Here is a 19,235-nt window from a genome sequence, read left to right on the forward strand (position 1 = left end):
TATCCTAGCAGAAGGAGGAGGCCCCAGAGCAGACCCAGGATTCGTTGGAGAGATTATATTTCTCGGCTTGTTCGGGAACGTTTCGGTCTCCCCCTCGATGAGCTAGAGCAGGTGCCGAGGGTGAGGGAAGTCTGGGCCTCTTTGCTCAGACTGCTGGCCCCGTAAGCCGAACCCAGATAAGCAGCAGAAAACGGACGGATGGAATATTAATGGAAGTTTAACTAGATAAATACAGAACATATGGAATCTGAAGAGAAGGGCAGATTTTTTCTCTGTGGAGAGATTTAAAAAAAGGAAACACCTTTGAAAAGTTCAATCTTGATACCGTTAGCTACCATATGACAATCTTATCAAATTTTATAATATATCTACATATCTTAAACACTAACCTAAACAGAATAAGGGTTTAAATCATAGTGAGAGCTATGAACTGCATATTTGTTCCTAGCTGATTTGCAGCAGCCAAACTCACAACACAGACACAGTTGAGAGAGATGTCCAAAATACTTAAACATTTGTTTCTATCATGTTCTGTGCAATGTAGGGTTCATTGATAAATGTCTGCCAATTTCTCCCAGAAAAAAGAGCTCTTCAGTGTGCAGCTGGCTGAAGATGTGTATATATTTGATTTACTGTGTACAGTTTATTTCATATATTGTAAACATTGGTATCTCAAACTTGTTTCATCAAACTGATTGACTTCTGGGAAACCTTGAGGTTATGTCCAAGGCAATGCTGGCAACAGTTTCCCCATTCATCATGCTTGTGGCACTGCTTTTCATTTGATACACTTTATACCACACAGGGTCCATGCAGGGGCGATGGAGTTATTGTTTGCCTTGTATTTTAATTTATTCTTCTTTGCATTGATTTTTTTCTTAAAGGAGTTTTCAATGCAGAGGTACAGTTAGGCTTCACCTTCATGAATATACACAGGTTTCTGTTCACTTTGCTTCTGTTTTCTGACCAGTGGCTTCAAAGTCAAATGAAAGTGCATCTTTGTGATATTTATCATTCAAACCAAGAATCCCATGCTTTCCCAGATATTGAATTTCAAAGCACAAAACCACCTGCAGCCAAAGAAACCCTGATATGATGAAATAAGAATCAAGAGGTAAAGTTGATCAGATATACACATAACAGTGTTGGTTGAAACCACACACATGTGCGCGCGCACACACACACACGTTGACGGTAATAACAAGATTATGAATGTCAATAGTAAATATTGTGTAGTATGAGTTGAGTATGAAGTCACTGAATGTCTGACAGATCAGACAAAAATGAACTTTAAATTAATGTGAAAAATCCTGACACAGGTATGTGTCCACTGCCAGATGGATGGATGGAGGTATCGCTGTTAGCAGGGTGGCAGGCTGCCACAGAATCACAGATGGCGGTGGAGGTCATCCCTCTGTACCGTCTGCTTTTCATGCTCATGAACACAGGTAGCCGTGTCACACACGCACAGACACACACATTAGCTAATTGCTAAAAGAATACAAACACTACCATATGTACAATATGTTCTGTAAATGCAGATATATTTTATGACTTCACACATATTTATTGTCATGTGTCCCTTGTGTGGTTATAAAGAGTGAAAAGAGACAGCCTGCAGTCTGTTTGGGTAAAACAGCACAAACACCTCCACAGGATTTAGGATGAACAGCTGTAAGTGAAACCTGTACAAGAGCTCTGAGGGAATAATAGCAGGTTATTGAAACAGGATTACATTTCTACGGAGAATAAAAACAAGAGAATAAATATAGGCCTCACATTGTGTCTGGCCTTTGTTTGAGTTCTGCTGATTCTGATGATGTGCATGAAAGTTCAGTCTGCAGAAGATGAATCTCACCTCAAATGTAAGGTTCAGAGTAATTTGCTGGTTCATAGTGTTGGCATTAAGTCAGACATGAATCTGGTAAGAGTTGGACTCTGCCAGGGATGCAGAGTTTCTAGGTATAACCATGTGATGGAGGGATCACATTTCTGCTCTTGTAAATGATCTTCTAGCCTCAGCGTGCAGTGACCTCCAGCGTGGACTGGGGCAGTCTGCAGCAGAGAGTCAGGAGCTGGGAATGAGAATTAGCATCTCCAAGCCAGAAGAATAGTTCAGGGATGAGTTACTGCCCTGAATATTTCTCAAGTGAGAGGAAAGTGGAGCTGGAGATTGACAAACCCTCTGCAGTTATACAGATCCTGTAAAGGTCTACTATAGGAAAGAAATAGCTAAACGTGAACGCAAAACTGTAGATTTACCATCCATCTACCTTCCTACTCTCAGCTATGGCCATGTGATCTGTGAAGTGACCAAAAGAATCACATCACAGTCACAAGCAAGAAAAATTTGATTTGTCTGCGATTCGGTGGTTGCACTCTCCCTTAGAGATAAGGTGAGGAGTTCAGTCACTCAAAAGAGGCTCAGTGTGGAGCCTCCTTGACATTGAAAGCAGTCGTGGTTTGGGAATGTCCTGCCAAAAGAAGGGCCCAGAGCAGACCTGGCCTGGGAATGTGTTCCCAAGGATGAGCTGGAGAGGGAGTCTTTACTGAGACAAAGCCAGACCAGGCAGTGTAGGAAGCTGTTAAGAACAACAACTGTGGAGTTCCCATAAGCTGTTTGTTAAATTTACAATACGTTTATTATTGTAAACCAAATTGAACTGACTTAAAAAGCCTTTAGATCAATAGATTTTAAAAGGAATCATCTGTATTTTTCTTGTTTTATTCCTAATGGGAAGCAATGACCAGTCCTAGTCAGAGCTTCTTGGAGTCACTTTTAACCAACAACCAATGACCTCCAACATGGGCGTCTCAGGCTATGTTACATCACCACAGAGCTCCCTGTATCCAAACTGCCTGCAGACTAAACAGACTGCTTTTCAAGCACTGTCTGAAGTGAGCATTTTCACATTTTATCACAATTAAAGTCCCTCACAACCCACAGTGACAGCTCCATGCTGTGTAAAGACCTATTTTCAAGCTTGTTGCCAGTGAATCAGCAGGTGTGCATGTTGCATGTGAACACTTCAATGACACTGACAACAATTAAGCTATTAGAGAGATAAAAGAGTGTTTAGACCAACTCCTTAGTCCTGTTTCTGCAAACATTAGTGAGAGAAGTGGCTGTAGGATATGAATGAATGAATGGGTAGATTTGTGGATAAATGGTTGAAAAATAATGTTTTGTATTATCATTTTTAAAAAAAATATTAACATAATTTACTCATTACTTTTGTTTCATGACTATTTTTTTCTTAACAATAAGTAATTTCCTTCTGTATTACTTTCAGATTTGCACCAATTTTGCTCGGTGATCCAAAGTAATCAGCTTTTTCCCCCATCACAGTCACAAACAGAATGTGCTGTCTTTGGCTGACATGGATTTCAGAAATTGAAAAAGAAATTATTTCATTATTTGATTCACTTCTTTTTCCATCTCACACACTTAATGTGATCTGCATTTTATTCAGCAGCGGTCAGATGTTGGTCTGAGGGGCTGATGCTGTAGGAAAACAGGATGGAGAGTAGATTTTGAGATGTTGAGTGACCGGTGACCTGAAAGAAGCACACCTGAACTCGGAGTGCGTGAAATACTATCTCTGAATGGCACCTCAGTGATTTGTGTCAGCTGTGTGTGTAAAGGTGGTTTTGGGTCATTCCACAGGAAAAAAAAATGAAAACAAATCTGAAAAAAAGTTCCAGGTTGACTCCCTCATGCTCAGCTGTTTTTTTTTCTCTGAGTAACAAAATGCAGCAGGGGTAGCCCAGTATTTGTCAGAAATGAAATTTTCATCATTTCATTAAAAGAAGTTATCAAGTGTGAAAAAAAAACACCTTTAAGATCTCCTTTTTATATAAATCACAAGCTGAAGCCACGAGGTCATTTTTGTTCAGCACTGACTGAAGCACTGACTCATATAAACGAATGAAAGGGGCTGGAAAGCCAAAGTGGAACAACTATGAATATTAAAGCCAGCCCTGAATTCCATCCATAGGCGTGAATTAGCCTTCACAGGCATCTCTAACCCTACCTGCCATATATTTGTATCTGAGTGGTCCATTTATGTGGAGAAGAAATGGAAGAGAGATGTTTAGTCACTGGAAGCTTGACCAAGGTCAATGTCAGGTTTACTTATATAGCACATTACCAACAGTGCTTAACAATGTAAAATGCCACTAAAATAAATAAAATGCACAACAGTGATTCAGTAAAATATTGCAAAACAAACAAATAAAGTCAATAAAAACAACTAGAACAACAACAACAACTAAGGCTGTTAAAACCAAAATGTTTAGTTCAATCTGTGTTAAAAGCCAGACCATAAAAACATGTCTTTTAGTAACGATTTAAAATGTTCGAGCACTGTAGAGAGGCCAACATTCTGCTTCAGTTTAGTGCCAGGCAGCAGACGAGCACCTGCATTTTGGACCAGATGGAGACGATAAAGAGAGGCCTGGTCCAAACTAAAGTACCGAGAATTGCAGTAGTCCAGTCTGCAAGTAATGAACACATGAATAACACGTTCAAAGACATCACCAGGAAGGTATGGCTTTACCTTGGCTCGCTCTCGTAAATGAATAGATCCCAGTGGCAACATATACAGTGTAAACAAGGCACGACCCAAAATAGAGCCTTGACCATAATTAAGAGAGGCCCAAATGACAAATTCTCTGTTCTTCTAAATACAACTTCTGCAGAAAGAAAATATGAAAAATAACAAATTTATTTGAACATTGCTGCACATTTTATTTAAAAAAAGTCCAAAGCTCATGCAAATGAAAAGTTTAACCAAACTCAGACACATATTTCTAAAACAAGTATTTCTTCTCAGTCCATCTTATGTGTGATTGATGTTTGGTGGTTTCTATCAACGATCATAAAAATGGGGCACTTCTAATGGCTAAATATAAAATTTCTAGTGTTTTTAACTAACAGTGAAAAGTTTTTCTATTCAGATGTAAAAACATGAAATGTAAAAACGTGAGTTACTTCAGATAAAACGTTATATGAAAATTGTGTTGAGGGTTTATGGCTGAACAGAGGAAAAAGATTTGGATAATTTAAATGGAGCATTACTGTGGAGATGTGGAAGCATCACAGTAACAGGCAGTTGTTTTTTATCCATCATTTCTTGACACAGCGGGGGGGTTGGACACATGCCGAGTGCGACTGGGAGGAGACGTAAAAGGTTCTGTGTGCTCTGGGCTCAACAAAAAGTGAAATTTTACACATGAGTAAGATGATTAATGCAACCTTTCATCAACAAATGCTTTTAAAGAGCAAAGCATCTTCTTAGCCTTTCTCCCTGAACCCTGAAAATTGCTGGGACTCCACATTTCCTCTAAAGTGGAAGATCTCAGACTTCCTGCAGTGTCTCTCTGGCTCTAAAGAACCACTTACTGATATTTCTAAAACTGATCTGTTATGTTGTGGCAGGGATTCGTCCACCAGGGGGCAACAGTTGTTGGAGAGTTTTCAGTCTGTGGGGCGCATGCCCCGGCCCTCTTAATACTGTGAGTTAAACATGGTCTCCGTGGTTCCTTAGTCATAGGATATTACATATGGCGACGAGGGTAAAAGCCAGGTGTTGCTGTGAAGTTACGCCGTGATAAGTGACTTATGAAGTGAGGTTGGCAAGTGGTACAGCGCTACCATCTGTTGGAAGCGGAGCGTAACCCTTGGTGTGGAATAATGGTTACCACAGTGGGCTCGGTGGCACCGTTCGACAGCGAGCTGCAATCCTGGGAGGAATATTGTGAGATTTTGGATTACTTCTTTTGTGGCAATGATATTAAGGAGGGGGAGAAGAAGCAAGTGGTACTGTTGAGCTGTGTGGGCGCACAGACCTATGCCCTGATTAGGAACCTACTCAGTCCGGTCAAGCCAGGGGATTGTTCTTATGCTGAGTTGGTGGGATTGTTGAACAATCATTTTCACCCTAAGCCGAGTGAAATTGTGCAGCGGTGGAAGTTTAACACACGGAATAGAAGGCCGGAGGAAAGTGTGGGCGATTATGTAGTGGAGCTGAGGAAGCTCGCACAGGACTGTAACTTTGGAGATTCCCTGACGGTGATGCTGCGGGATAGTTTAGTATGTGGAATAAGCGACGACAGGATACAGCGCAGATTGTTAGCAGAGGATTCACTAACATTTGTAAAGGCGCGGAAGTTTGCTCAAGCAATGGAGGCTGCTAACAGAGACATTGTGGACTTGAAGAGCATGACGGAACAGTCGCGATTCACTAAAGAATTGGGAGCGGTGAACAAGATGGAGGACAGCAGCTCGACGTCACAACAGGTTGTCAGGAAGTGCTACAGATGTGGAGGACTAAATCATGTGGCCAAGGACTGCAGATTTGTTTCAGAAAAATGCCACAACTGTGGAAAGGTGGGACACATAAAAAGGGTCTGCCGAATGAAAATGGAACAAAAAGGAGGGCGTGGCAGACAAGGAAAACGAGCCCATTTCTTAGAAGAGGAGAATGTGGAGAGTGAGGAGGAAGGAGCTGAAATGCACCACATAAAGGCAAGTAGTGTGACTATGTATAATGTGCATGAGGAGATTAGCATTCCAAGGGAGGAACCCATCAGACAGAAGCTAAAAGTAAATGGACAGAATGTGACATTTGAAGTAGACACAGGCTGTGGCTACACTATCATGTCGAAGGAGTCATTTAAAAAACCTTTTGAAGGCAGTAATGCACCCAAAGTAAGCAAGTGTGGAATCAAACTGAGAACATATGGAGGCCACAAGGTACCCGTGTGGGGAGCAGTCCAAGTGCAGGTGGAATTCAGAAACAGTAAAAGAAAACTGGATGTGCTGGTGGTTGAAGGGGCTGGAACTAGTTTGATGGGTTGGGGATGGATTAAGGCCCTCCAATTAGACTGGCAACCTGTACATAAGATAGAAGGCAGAGATGATGCCTTACAGCGGATACTGGCCAGACATGACACAGTGTTTAAGGACGATTTGGGAACGCTGAAGGGGTTTGCAGCAAAGATGCATGTAACCGGTGATGCCAAACCATGCTTCTATAAGCCCCGATCAGTTCCGTTTGCTATGAAAAAGAAAGTGGAGCAGGAACAATACCCCATTCCAAGAATGGAGGACATGATAGCGGGGCTGGTGGGAGGAGAAAAATACACCAAGTTAGATATGAGTCACGTATATCAACAGGTTGTACTTGATGCTGCAGCGCTTGGAGGAGGTGGGCCTGCGCTTAAAAAGGAGCGAATGTCAATTCATGGAGAAGGAAGTGACATTTTTAGGACATTGGGTGGATAAGACCGGTTTACATCCAGTGCCAGCAAAAGTGAAAGCAGTGCAGGAGGCGCCGCCCCCAAAGTCAGTGACAGAGCTCAAAGCTTATTTGGGGTTGTTGAACTTCTATAATAAGTTCTTGCCAAACTTGTCCACACTGTTGGCCCCACTGCACAAGCTTCTGAGAAAGGGGAACCATGGTGTGGGGGACCAGCACAGGAGAAGGTTTTCTGCAAATCAAAGGAACTGTTGCAGTCAAGCAGTCTATTGGTACACTTTTATGAGCAAAAAGATTTAATTCTTTCTTGCTTCCCCATATGGAGTGGGAGCAGTGCTAGCTCACCGCATGCCAGATGGTCAGGAAAAACCCATTGGGTTTGCATCACGTACCCTGAATGCAGCAGAAAAGAACTACTCACAGCTGGATAAAGAAGGATTAGCTGTAATATTTGGTGTACAGTATTTTCATAAGTACCTGTACGGCAGGAAGTTCATGATTATCACGGATCATAAGCCATTGATAAGTTTGTTCCATGAGTTGAAGGCCGTCCCTCAAATGGCGTCACAGAGGATCATGCGATGGGCGGTGTTATTAAGAGCCTATGAGTATGTCATTAAATACAGAGAAGGCAAAAATAACAGTAATGCTGATGGTCTGAGTCATCTCCCTCTTCCAGAGAACCTCCCTAAAGAGGTGGCAGCTCAGGAACAGGTGTTGATGGTAGATCAGGACCAGGAGGGCGTGATGACATCTGAACAGCTGCAAAGATGGACAACCAAAGATCCCATACTCTCCAGAGTGCGTGAGTATGCTTTGAGAGGATGGCCCACTATGCAGCATCCTAATTTTCAGCCCTACAGACAGAGACAACAGGAGCTGAGTGTGCAGGATGGATGTGTGCTGTGGGGGGCAAAGGTGGTGATCGAGGTCGATGCCCCCTTTTGGAACAGCTACATCAGTCACACCCAGGAATGAGCCGCATGAAGGGCCTGGCCAGAAGCTACATGTGGTGGCCGCATATGGAGAATGACATTGAAGACAAGGTGAGGTCCTGCAGTACATGTCAAGAACATAGACACAGGCCACAAGAGGCACCGCTACACCCCTGGGAGTGGCCAGAAAAGCCCTGGAGAAGGATACATATCGATTATGCTGGCCCGTTTTTGGGTAAAATGTTCTTAGTAATAGTCGACGCCCACTCCAAATGATTAGATGTGTATCCAGTTCCATCCGCTACAGCAGCTGCAACCATAGATTGCCTGAGAAACTGTTTCAGCACACACGGCCTTCCTGAGATGGTGGTCTCAGACAATGCCCAGTGTTTTGTAAGTGCACAAACTAAAGAGTTCATGGCAAAGAATGGAATCACTCACGTCACCTCCGCTCCATATCACCCAGCATCCAATGGGTTAGCAGAAAGAGCAGTGCAAACGTTCAAAGAACTCATGAAAAAGAGTACTGGAGACACACAACCAAGTTAAACAGGGCTCTATTTAGTTATCGAATCACACCACAGTCCACAACAGGGAAGTCTCCCGCTGAGTTGATGATGGACTGGAAGTTGAGGTGTACTCTTGATCTCATACACCCTGACTTGAAACAGAAAGTGACAGCAAAACAAGATAGCCAAAGACTGTATCATGAGAGACATGCCAAGGAGCGCATGTTTGTTATTGGAGACACAGTCTATACCAGAAACTATGGCAGAGGACCCAAATGGTTACCAGGACTTATACAGGAGATGACAGGGCCTGTTTCCTACTTGGTGATGCTGGGCAATGGGACAGTGGTGAGGCGTTACATAGATCAGCTGTTTGCCCGCCTGGAGCCGTGCCTGGCAGCAGGAATGCCTGAAGGCCACCCGGGCGAGCCCCCAAAGGCAGCCCCAAACATCAGCGCTGAGACAGGAGACGATGATGAGAGACACATGGAGGTGCAAGTTACACCAGTGGTGAAGCCACACATGGAGAGTAGTGATTCACAGGAATCACCAGCCACTGGGTTACGGCGATCACAAAGAACCAAGAGACCTCCTGAGCACCTGAGAGACTTTGTGCCGTGATTGACAATAATAAGGAGATTACGGTGAACTGTTATAGGTTAACCTAAGGTTGGACTAAAGGTTCATTATTACAGAGTGAAATTTCAGTAAAGGCTGGGGACGGGGTTGTTGCATTTTTATAAAGGTGAAGTTTTGTTTATGGGTATTTTCTGTAGTGATTAAAACTACAGATTAGTTTCAGTTTAAGGGGGGAGAAATGTTACGTTGTGGCAGGGATTCGTCCACCAGGGGGCAACAGTTGGTGGAGAGTTTTCAGTCTGTGGGGCGCATGCCCCGGCCCTCTTAATAAAGAAGTAACTGTGAGTTAAACATGGTCTTCGTGGTTCCTTAGTCATAGGATATTACATGATCTTTCATTGTATCCCTTTTTTATTCATTTATCTTTATAAACCAGCTTTGTATTGCTAATTGCATTTAATTTAAATCTGGAGTTAAATTAAAAGTGGAAACTCACTGACTAGCCTGCTGACTTCACATCTACAGCCAGCAGCAATTTGGGGCATTTCCAATTTAACCAGATAAAATTTCATGACCGGAGGGTCCATCCGTTTCTCTACACAGAACTATACTTGAATGAACTTTGACTGCAGGCAAACTACAAATAGAAACGTCTGGCACTAAAAATCTTGTCCCTTATAGATTTGTAGAATCCACCATTTGCTTTTATGAAAGCTCTCTGAAACACCAAACTGAGGTCCTGTTAATGCTGATATATAGTGACACAGTTACATGGGTCACTTTTTATCAATAAAACAGCTGCAGCTTTCACTGACAGCACATGTGGTACTTTAACCCTTGTACTGTTTTCATCAGTTCATTTTGCAGTTAACATGTGAACATGTTGGATGATCTGTCTGCTGTCACTAGATGAGGTCTGAATCTGAGGGCAGCTCCTGTAATCACAAAGAGAACAGAATCATCACAAACTCAAATGTAAATTTTATCCCTCAAAATTGAAATAAAGCTTCTCTGTGCCACACACTTGGGATTTGAAGTTCCTCTCTTACATTTTTTTCAGTATTACAGTACACTACAGTACTTTAATCCATAGTTACTGATTGATGAGGAGTTACTAAAGTACAAGCGTTTAAAAAATGGTGTTAATGTCTTTACTGATGTGGGAAGAGACTGAAAACATGCTGTTTGCACATTTAATAATCAGCTCTGCACAGGAGCTGAAGCAGAGTGCAGCCTGTTGCTTTTACAGTATAACACTCGTAATAAAAGTACAGTAATGATAATTAGTGACTGAGCAGCCCGGGGCGTTTCTCTTGATTTCTTTAGTCAGGGTAAATTCATTCACCTGTATAGGTTAGCTAAACAAACTTTACAAATCAAGTTTCTCCGACAGTCAAGTGCTCATCTTAGCTAGCTAGGTCTCTGGACCTAGCAAAGGACGGTAGTTACGGATTAGCTTATAAACACGTTTAACTTTTATATTTAACCACTTTTCTGTTTAATTACATTTTGAATAATAATAATAACAATAGTATTTGTTTTGTTAAAAATGTGTTAAAAACAAGTTTTGTTGTGAAAGATATAATCCAGATTAGTGGCCTGTTAAATGGTTAAAGTCTAGGTTGGCTTTATACTTGAGAATAAAGTAATATAGCTTGTCCTTCTAAAGAATTAAGTTAAATTCCACAGTTGAATCATAAGAAACATTATGTTACATATAAACTCTGCCATATGTTAGATCTGGTCATTTTGTTTATTAGAAACTTTATATATTGGAAGTTAACTTTTAACAAGCATGTAATGATTATATTTAAATTAGATGGTCTTTTTTTAAACACATATCTCTTAACCCTTTACAGCCGATCGGAGCGGGCACGCTCTGTTTTGCGTAACTATTTTTAAATCCCGGTAGCACTGCAACCACGTAAGCTAGCGCAAAATTCTTTTTTGCATATGAAACCGGAGGAGTTGTACTTACATCTTATGCCATCAGCTTGTCCTAGGTCACAGTTTCCTTCCACATAAAGCTTTGCAAAAACTCCATAAAAAGCGCTTGCAGGAACAAAAACATAATATTCCAGAAACACGCTTTACCGATCCAATCAGCTGGTCATAACACTTCCTACGTTGGAATAGACGTCAGCGCGAACTTTTGCATTTCCGCCATTACCTGCCCGAAACCGGAAGTGACGTCATTTTCGCGGAAATGTAGTCTTTTTTACTATCAGGGCCTCAGGGCTTATACTCGTCTTTTTAAAAGTTATCTTTGACTTTATGACTTTCTATGTCGTTTCTGGGATGCTTAGGACTCATATTGCACTGCTGGAAATAGTTTATTTTGATGCATATGCTGCTTTTTTGCAAATTTGCAGTATAATATTTATTTTCGTTTTTCCTGCAGTATATAAAAATTGGTGTATTTCAAAAATAAAACTATGAAGACACTCAAAATAAATTTCCTGTGGTGGGAAACTATTTTGTGCAACTTTTTTGTATTTACAGTTTTGAGGGATAAGCCTCTTAAATTTCTCTAACTACAAATATATGTTAAAAAAGCTAAAACGATTTTCAATTTGTTTGTAGTTTATTGCACTTTTTTTGCAATTTATGTAATTACTATGCACTTAATGAATACATATTATTAAAATCTGGGCTATAATGGTTGTATTGATGTATAGCAACTTGAAATGCTCCCAAAAATGGCTCCACAGCATGTAAAAATATGATATAAGCTCTGGCGGACTTGGTTCTATGGTAGGTCTTAAAGGGTTAAGGCCTAAACTAACAGTGCCAATACCACACATTCAGACACAGTAGTAGATGGTGTTTTTAATACTATATGTGTTAGTCTAATTTGGTTGTATGGGGTCTACATTGACCTTCTGTGTTGTAAGTTATAATGATTGCACAGCCTTTAAGGATCAAATCAGCTTCTAAAAAAATCTTTTTTTTTCTCCCTCTGCTTGCTTCTTACTGTCTTTGAGGCTCAGGACCAGCACTCCTGCTGTTGGACAGAAAGACTTCAACTCAGTGGTGAGTATTTTGGTTTTCCAATATATTAACAATTTTCAGTGACATTTGTATTAATCAAGTTGAACTTTAATCATACTTTAGATCAGCCTGTTTTACTTATTGTTTTATTTGTGCTTTTGGGGAAGTTGTTTCTTTACTGATATTTTCCTGTCTTCTGTCATTAGACTTGAGATATGATAATAATATAATGTATATAATATATATAATATAATAATATATACCACATTTCAATTATTTATTTTTACCAGTGAAACCAATATAACATCTCCACACTCACAAATATACATTTCTGACATTCAAAAACAAAACAAAAACAAATCAGCGACCAATATAGCCACCTTTCTTTGCAAGGACACTCAAAAGCCTGCCATCCATGGATTCTGTCAGTGTTTTGATCTGTTCACCATCAACATTGTGTGCAGCAGCAACCACAGCCTCCCAGACACTGTTCAGAGAGGTGTACTGTTTTCCCTCCTTGTAAATCTCACATTTGATGATGGACCATAGGTTCTCAATGGGGTTCAGATCAGGTGAACAAGGAGGCCATGTCATTAGTTTTTCTTCTTTTATACCCTTTCTTGCCAGCCACGCTGTGGAGTACTTGGACGCGTGTGATGGAGCATTGTCCTGCATGAAAATCATGTTTTTCTTGAAGGATGCAGACTTCTTCCTGTACCACTGCTTGAAGAAGGTGTCTTCCAGAAACTGGCAGTAGGACTGGGAGTTGAGCTTGACTCCATCCTCAAACTGAAAAGGCCCCACAAGCTCATCTTTGATGATACCAGCCCAAACCAGTACTCCACCTTGCTGGCGTCTGAGTCGGACTGGAGCTCTCTGCCCTTTACCAATCCAGCCACGGGCCCATCCATCTGGCCCATCAAGACTCACTCTCATTTCATCAGTCCATAAAAACTTAGAAAAATCAGTCTTGAGATATTTCTTGGCCCAGTCTTGACGTTTCAGCTTGTGTGTCTTGTTCAGTGGTGGTCGTCTTTCAGCCTTTCTTACCTTGGCCATGTCTCTGAGTATTGCACACCTTGTGCTTTTGGGCACTCCAGTGATGTTGCAGCTCTGAAATATGGCCAAACTGGTGGCAAGTGGCATCTTGGCAGCTGCACGCTTGACTTTTCTCAGTTCATGGGCAGTTATTTTGCGCCTTGGTTTTTCCACACGCTTCTTGCAACCCTGTTGACTATTTTGAATGAAACGCTTGATTGTTCGATGAGCACGCTTCAGAAGCTTTGCAATTTTGAGACTGCTGCATCCCTCTGCAAGATATCTCACTATTTTTGACTTTTCTGAGCCTGTCAAGTCCTTCTTTTGACCCATTTTGCCAAAGGAAAGGACGTTGCCTAATAATTATGCACACCTGATATAGGGTGTTGATGTCATTAGACCACACCCCTTCTCATTACAGAGATGCACATCACCTAATATGCTTAATTGGTAGTAGGCTTTCGAGCCTATGCAGCTTGGAGTAAGACAACATGCATGAAGAGGATGATGTGGACAAAATACTCATTTGCCTAATAATTCTGCACTCCCTGTATAGTGAAGTCTGCAGGTTTTCTAACAGCAAAATTTGTTTTGTGCCCAAATCATTTTGCAGATCATTAGAATGAAAGTTATTGGCCATGTTTGCATAGCCCTTTTTAAAATGATGCTTTCATGACACTACTGTATGTTGGGTGGCGGTCAGGGCTATCCAGACTGACAATTGGGACATTGAATGTCACCTCTCCGGTGGGGAGGGAGCCTGAGATTGTCTAAATTGGAGTCTGTTCTATGCCAAATGCAGAAATTTTTTTTTTAAGAAAGCAATTAAGTTCATGTTCCAAAAAATATGATTGTTTGCTTGCAGGACACCAGGAGAGATGAGTCCTCCGTCACAGATGGGGTGGTCAGTGAAGATAGTCGCCTGCAGGTTCAAGCTCATTGCATCTCCAACCCCCATCCACTGCCACTGTACTTAAGGGAAGTTAAAGACTTTCTCTGCACTTACATTTGGATCACCTTGATCCATGTTAGTCATTCAGGCAGTAATGCCTGGACTGGAAACAAGGCATCCTTAAAACATTACAACATTCCAGCTCCTGTGTTGGAATGAAAAACAAATGTGTTGTTTAAATCACTGACTGCATTTGTGACAGAACAATAAATATATTTTATTTTGTGGTAGGCCTAAACTTATTTTCAGAATAATAAAATCTGAGACTTTGTTTCACTGTAAGAATATAACAGTGATGGCAATATAATTGTTTGTTGTTCAGCAGAACAGTGTCCAGTATGTTGGCTGTTGTACTTTTTTGCCTTTGAAAATAAAAGTTGGGCTCATTTTAACATCATTACAAAAAGTGTTGTTAATTATTTTTAATCATATTCAGGTTACCACAAATTGTGTTTTCATTTAGTTGAACTTGAAATGTTTGTCAGTAGGTAAACAATTAGTATTGTACAGTCAGAAATTGTGACTAATTGTGACTGTACTATTGTACTGTACTATTGTACAGTCACAATTAGTATTGTACAGCCTATTCTTAATACTGCAGACTTGCAATGAATAAGTTGTCCTAACAGTCATCTTAAGTAAACTTTACTCAATTTTTTTGAGTTTTGGGAACTAACGAGGTTGTACAGTGTACTCAAAATGAGTAAATTGCCCTAGCTTAATTATCTTAAGTAGAACTTTTTTGAGGCAACAAGTTTGCATAGTTTTTTTGGGTTCTGTGAACTAATTAGATTTTACAGTGCAGAGCCAGGAAACTCGAGCTGTCATCTAGTCTAACTCTAACCACACCTTCGCCTTTTAATCGTTTTGTTTGAGTAAAAAAAGTATTACTGTAAGGGTTCTTGGATTCTGGTTTATTTCTTTATGATCTCTACGTTTCCCTAGTTTCGTTTGCTGAGAAGTTTTAATTAGTACTTCTAGTTATGGTTGTTTTAGTATTTGGTCCTGATCATGTTTGGTCTTATCTGTGTCTTATTTATCTGGGTCTTGCCCCTATGTGTTTCCTCCCCAGCATTTCCTGCATTGCCGTCATGTTTGTCTAGTTGCCTGTTTTCCCCAGTCGTGTCTGTGTGTGTGTTCCTGTTACTTCCTGTTTTACTTTGGTAGTCTCCGGTCTGTGTGCGCCATGTTCTGTTTTGTTCTCTTACTTTGAAGGTACCTCGTCTCATGTGTTATGTTCAGCTTTGCAGCCTCTGTCTCGTTGTGTGATGATTTTTCTTTGCTGCATCCTGCTGCTGTCTCCGGGCAGATTTTAATCTCTCTGTCAGTGTTGACAACTCCATTCATTAAGGAGGCTGTAATAATATACAGATAATTTAAAGATGTTAAGTGGATTAAGATGGAATTGTAAAATGAATGATAACATCTTGACTTCAGTGTGTTTCACTGCTGTTTGAAGATCATTTCCAACGCTGCTAATGGATTTATAATCTTCCAAAGCATCACAGTGCGCTTTGGTGAAATTATTACCAGGCTTTCTGCTGTGAGACTAATTAATTTTTAAGGGATTTATTATTAATTGACTTTGTTGTTATTTATAACTGCTTTCTGTTGTATTTTATGTTTCCTGGGTTTTATAAAACTTGTCTGTGAATGTGTCCCTGATGTCTTTCCATTGAATTATTCGATTCTCTCTGTGCTGCTGCAAATATCAGTGTGGTGCATTGTAGACCTGTCCACTAAGACAAAAAATACTGAGGCTCCGTTCAGCTGAACTTCTGTGAAGCATACACATACAGATCCATAGTGCTAATTGTTCTGACTTTGCACACACACAAGAACAGAAAGCGGGTTCCTTTTGTTCATCTCTGTCTGTCAGCTCTCTACCAGTTCAGAGGCTCCAACCATTTTCCTGAGCTTTGACTTTACGCGTTATAAAGTCTATGCAAGCAATAAAAACAATATATAAAACATGAATTCCAAACCTGTTTGATAAAATGAGTTCTAATGAATGTGTAGCCAAAGTAAAATCATCTGTGGCAAATATATAAACAGACTTCTAGCAAAAGAAGAGTCAGACAGTTTGAGTAAGGTTTCGGTCGCACAAGAAGGTCAGCAACCATCTGGGAACTACCAAGTCTGCATTCCCCGGCTGGTTGGTGACAGGTTGCTGGTGATATTGGTGACAAAGAGGTCCTTCAGATTACTTTGGTCACTAGCATGTAGTTTGCATGGAAGATGCCAGCTTGTCTGTAAACACTCGCTAACAAACCACTCAGTAAAACTTGGGCAGCTTACACCAGAAAAGGAGAATGTTTACTATTGTTTAGCAAATAGTTTACAATTGTTGGCAGTCTTTACAACTAATTTCACGACTGACAGAAACTTCGAGAAACTGCTCACAACCATCAGAGAATCTATACTTCATCTAGACTCCACACATCTGTATGTAAATGAACAAAGCTTCAGATGAGCTAACTGGGAGTTAAATAGTCTTCCATTAGATTTTGGTGTCCCTCTGAGTCATCCGCATTTCTTAACATTTATCCATCTGCTACTATGTTTGCTTTACTTTAACAGGTTTATTTTGGTTACCTTTGTGTCTTTGACATATCAATATCCAGGGTTAGTGCTCTTATAGAGCACTTCAGCAGCACAGGAGCATTTTTAGAAATATTAACTGTGTTTTAATATTTTCTGACAATAAACACAAAAGCATGTGGTTTTCCAAAATCACAACATGAAGCCAGATTTCTCTTTTTCTTATCTATCAAAAGGATATGAATACAAAAAGATGACTGAACGGATACTAAAACAAATAAACCAATTTGATTTTCGACCCCCAAAATCAAATTGGGTGGTTGTTACATGCATAAGATCCAAACTTGTAATTTGAACTAAATAATTCCATGTTTCTATGGTGAACGTAATTAAATCATGTAGCATCTGCAAGAAATTCAGCAACTTAATTTGTTCTTGTTGAGATGACATCATACAATCTAGTAAGAGTGGCTGGATCCAGGCAACTAACCGCTCCTCTTCTGTTGACCAACCAGGTTGTCCAAGTGGAGATCCAGCTGAGCCAGGAACTTTGTTTGAGGGGAGATGGTGGCAATTCTCTTAAACTCAGCGTTGATCTGAAAACATGAGCACAGAGAAATGAGCTTCAAAGGTTTAATACCTGGAAGAAGGCCGCAATCACTCATGCTGAAGAAATGGGCTGTCAAATAACAACTGTGCCTTAACCATTTTAGGCTAATACCACAAGAACACCGTGTATGAGGCGAACCTTACCTCATGGAAATCAAATAGAGCAGGCCATCTTGCCATGAAAGCCTCCACCATTGGTGCATCACGAACAACTTCATGTCTTCTGTATGAAAAAGTCTTTTCCATCTTTAGTTTCACCAACTCTGTTACTCTTTTTTTTATGTCCATGTGGTGGGCTTTGACATGTCAATAGCTTTAAGAGTCCCCTTGTCTGCTACTTCTGAAACTGAGGTAAGGTTAAGAAACTCATTCCCAAACAAGGAATCCATAAACTGAAGTCTGAAACTGCCCTGAAGACAACACTGTCTCTTGACTTCAACGATGAGATCCTCAGTTGATTCAGGCGCTCCATTAGAGAGTGAGCCTTCGACAGGTTCCGTCAGCCAAAACAGTCTTTAGGACCATAGGACTCCCCATAGGACTCTGTAGGAAAAAAGAATTAATATCAGACATTCAGAAAGAATCATTTCAGTTTAGTTTTCATAAAGCTATCCATACCCAATACTCAAAGTTATAAAGATCAGACATAAAAAAGAAGAATTTATCTAATGAAATACATGCGACTGAACCTATTACACTTATATGAACACCTTTTATTTCTATATGCCATTTTAAAGTCACAATGTGGACTGATCCAATCTCATAGTCAACCAATGGATAAGTATCAAGGAGTTCACAGAGTGAAGCGAGAGTGAATATTCTTGTGGATACTGGGCGGAGCTCAAAAGCTCTGTCGTGCTCGCTGTACCAGCCACCAAGCTCTCTGACAATGTAGAATATGCTGTGGTACAATGCAGATATGGTTTTTCAGTATTCTGGCAATCCACCTGCTGCCCTTTGGGCCAGTACCATTCCATTTCTATAAGTTATGCCCTTTAATGTCACACACTGTGCAAAGTTGACCTCTAGAATGTCAGGGAATATGTACCTAATGACTTAAGCTATCTCCTCTTTAAGCAAATCCACTAGAAAGGCCGATACAGCTGAGCTCTCTAATTCAGACTTGCCAAGAGATGGGGAGTTTAGATGGTAAGCTATCATCATCTGATGTTTTGACTTCTGTAATCATAAAGGTAAAAATTCCACCATCACAAAAAACATTAATTTTAATTGAAAAAAGGTATTCCAGTCCAGAAGAGCATCAATGGTTTTTTAAAGTACCAATCTTTCCCTCATTTATACATAATGTTTTGAGAAGCAGCTCACATATGTTCTACACAAAGTAGAAAAAAAGGGTCCTAATTTGTTTTGGGCCGATGTTGGAAAGTTCACAATACATCACTTAATAAGACATAGTCTGTTGAACAAACTTATCTCCTTGTAGATATCTGTTGTATTATTTGGGCATGATCAAGTAAGTGACACTTCACCTAAAACAATGACTAAATGGAAAAATGATTTGGCATTTATGGGCACAGGTTCTCAAACCCACGTCTAAGGTGGCAGGATGCTTATTATAACTTGAGTGCATGTCATCAGCAAGAATTAAGGTATGGCACTGTGGCCCTCCCAGCTTCTGAAACTCTGACGGTTACAGCCAGACTAATTAGCCAATGTAGCCATAGCTAGCACGAGTAACACAAACACTATTGCTCTCTCAGTGACGTTTTAACTTGCTAAGCCATCAAAAACGTCAGTGCTCTCTGTCACATGCATAAATTCCATATCTGACCGACAACAGCTGCTTTCTCCCGACTAT

The sequence above is a fragment of the Astatotilapia calliptera genome, chromosome 2 (genome assembly GCF_900246225.1).
Source record: "Astatotilapia calliptera chromosome 2, fAstCal1.2, whole genome shotgun sequence".
NCBI lineage: Eukaryota > Metazoa > Chordata > Actinopteri > Cichliformes > Cichlidae > Astatotilapia > Astatotilapia calliptera.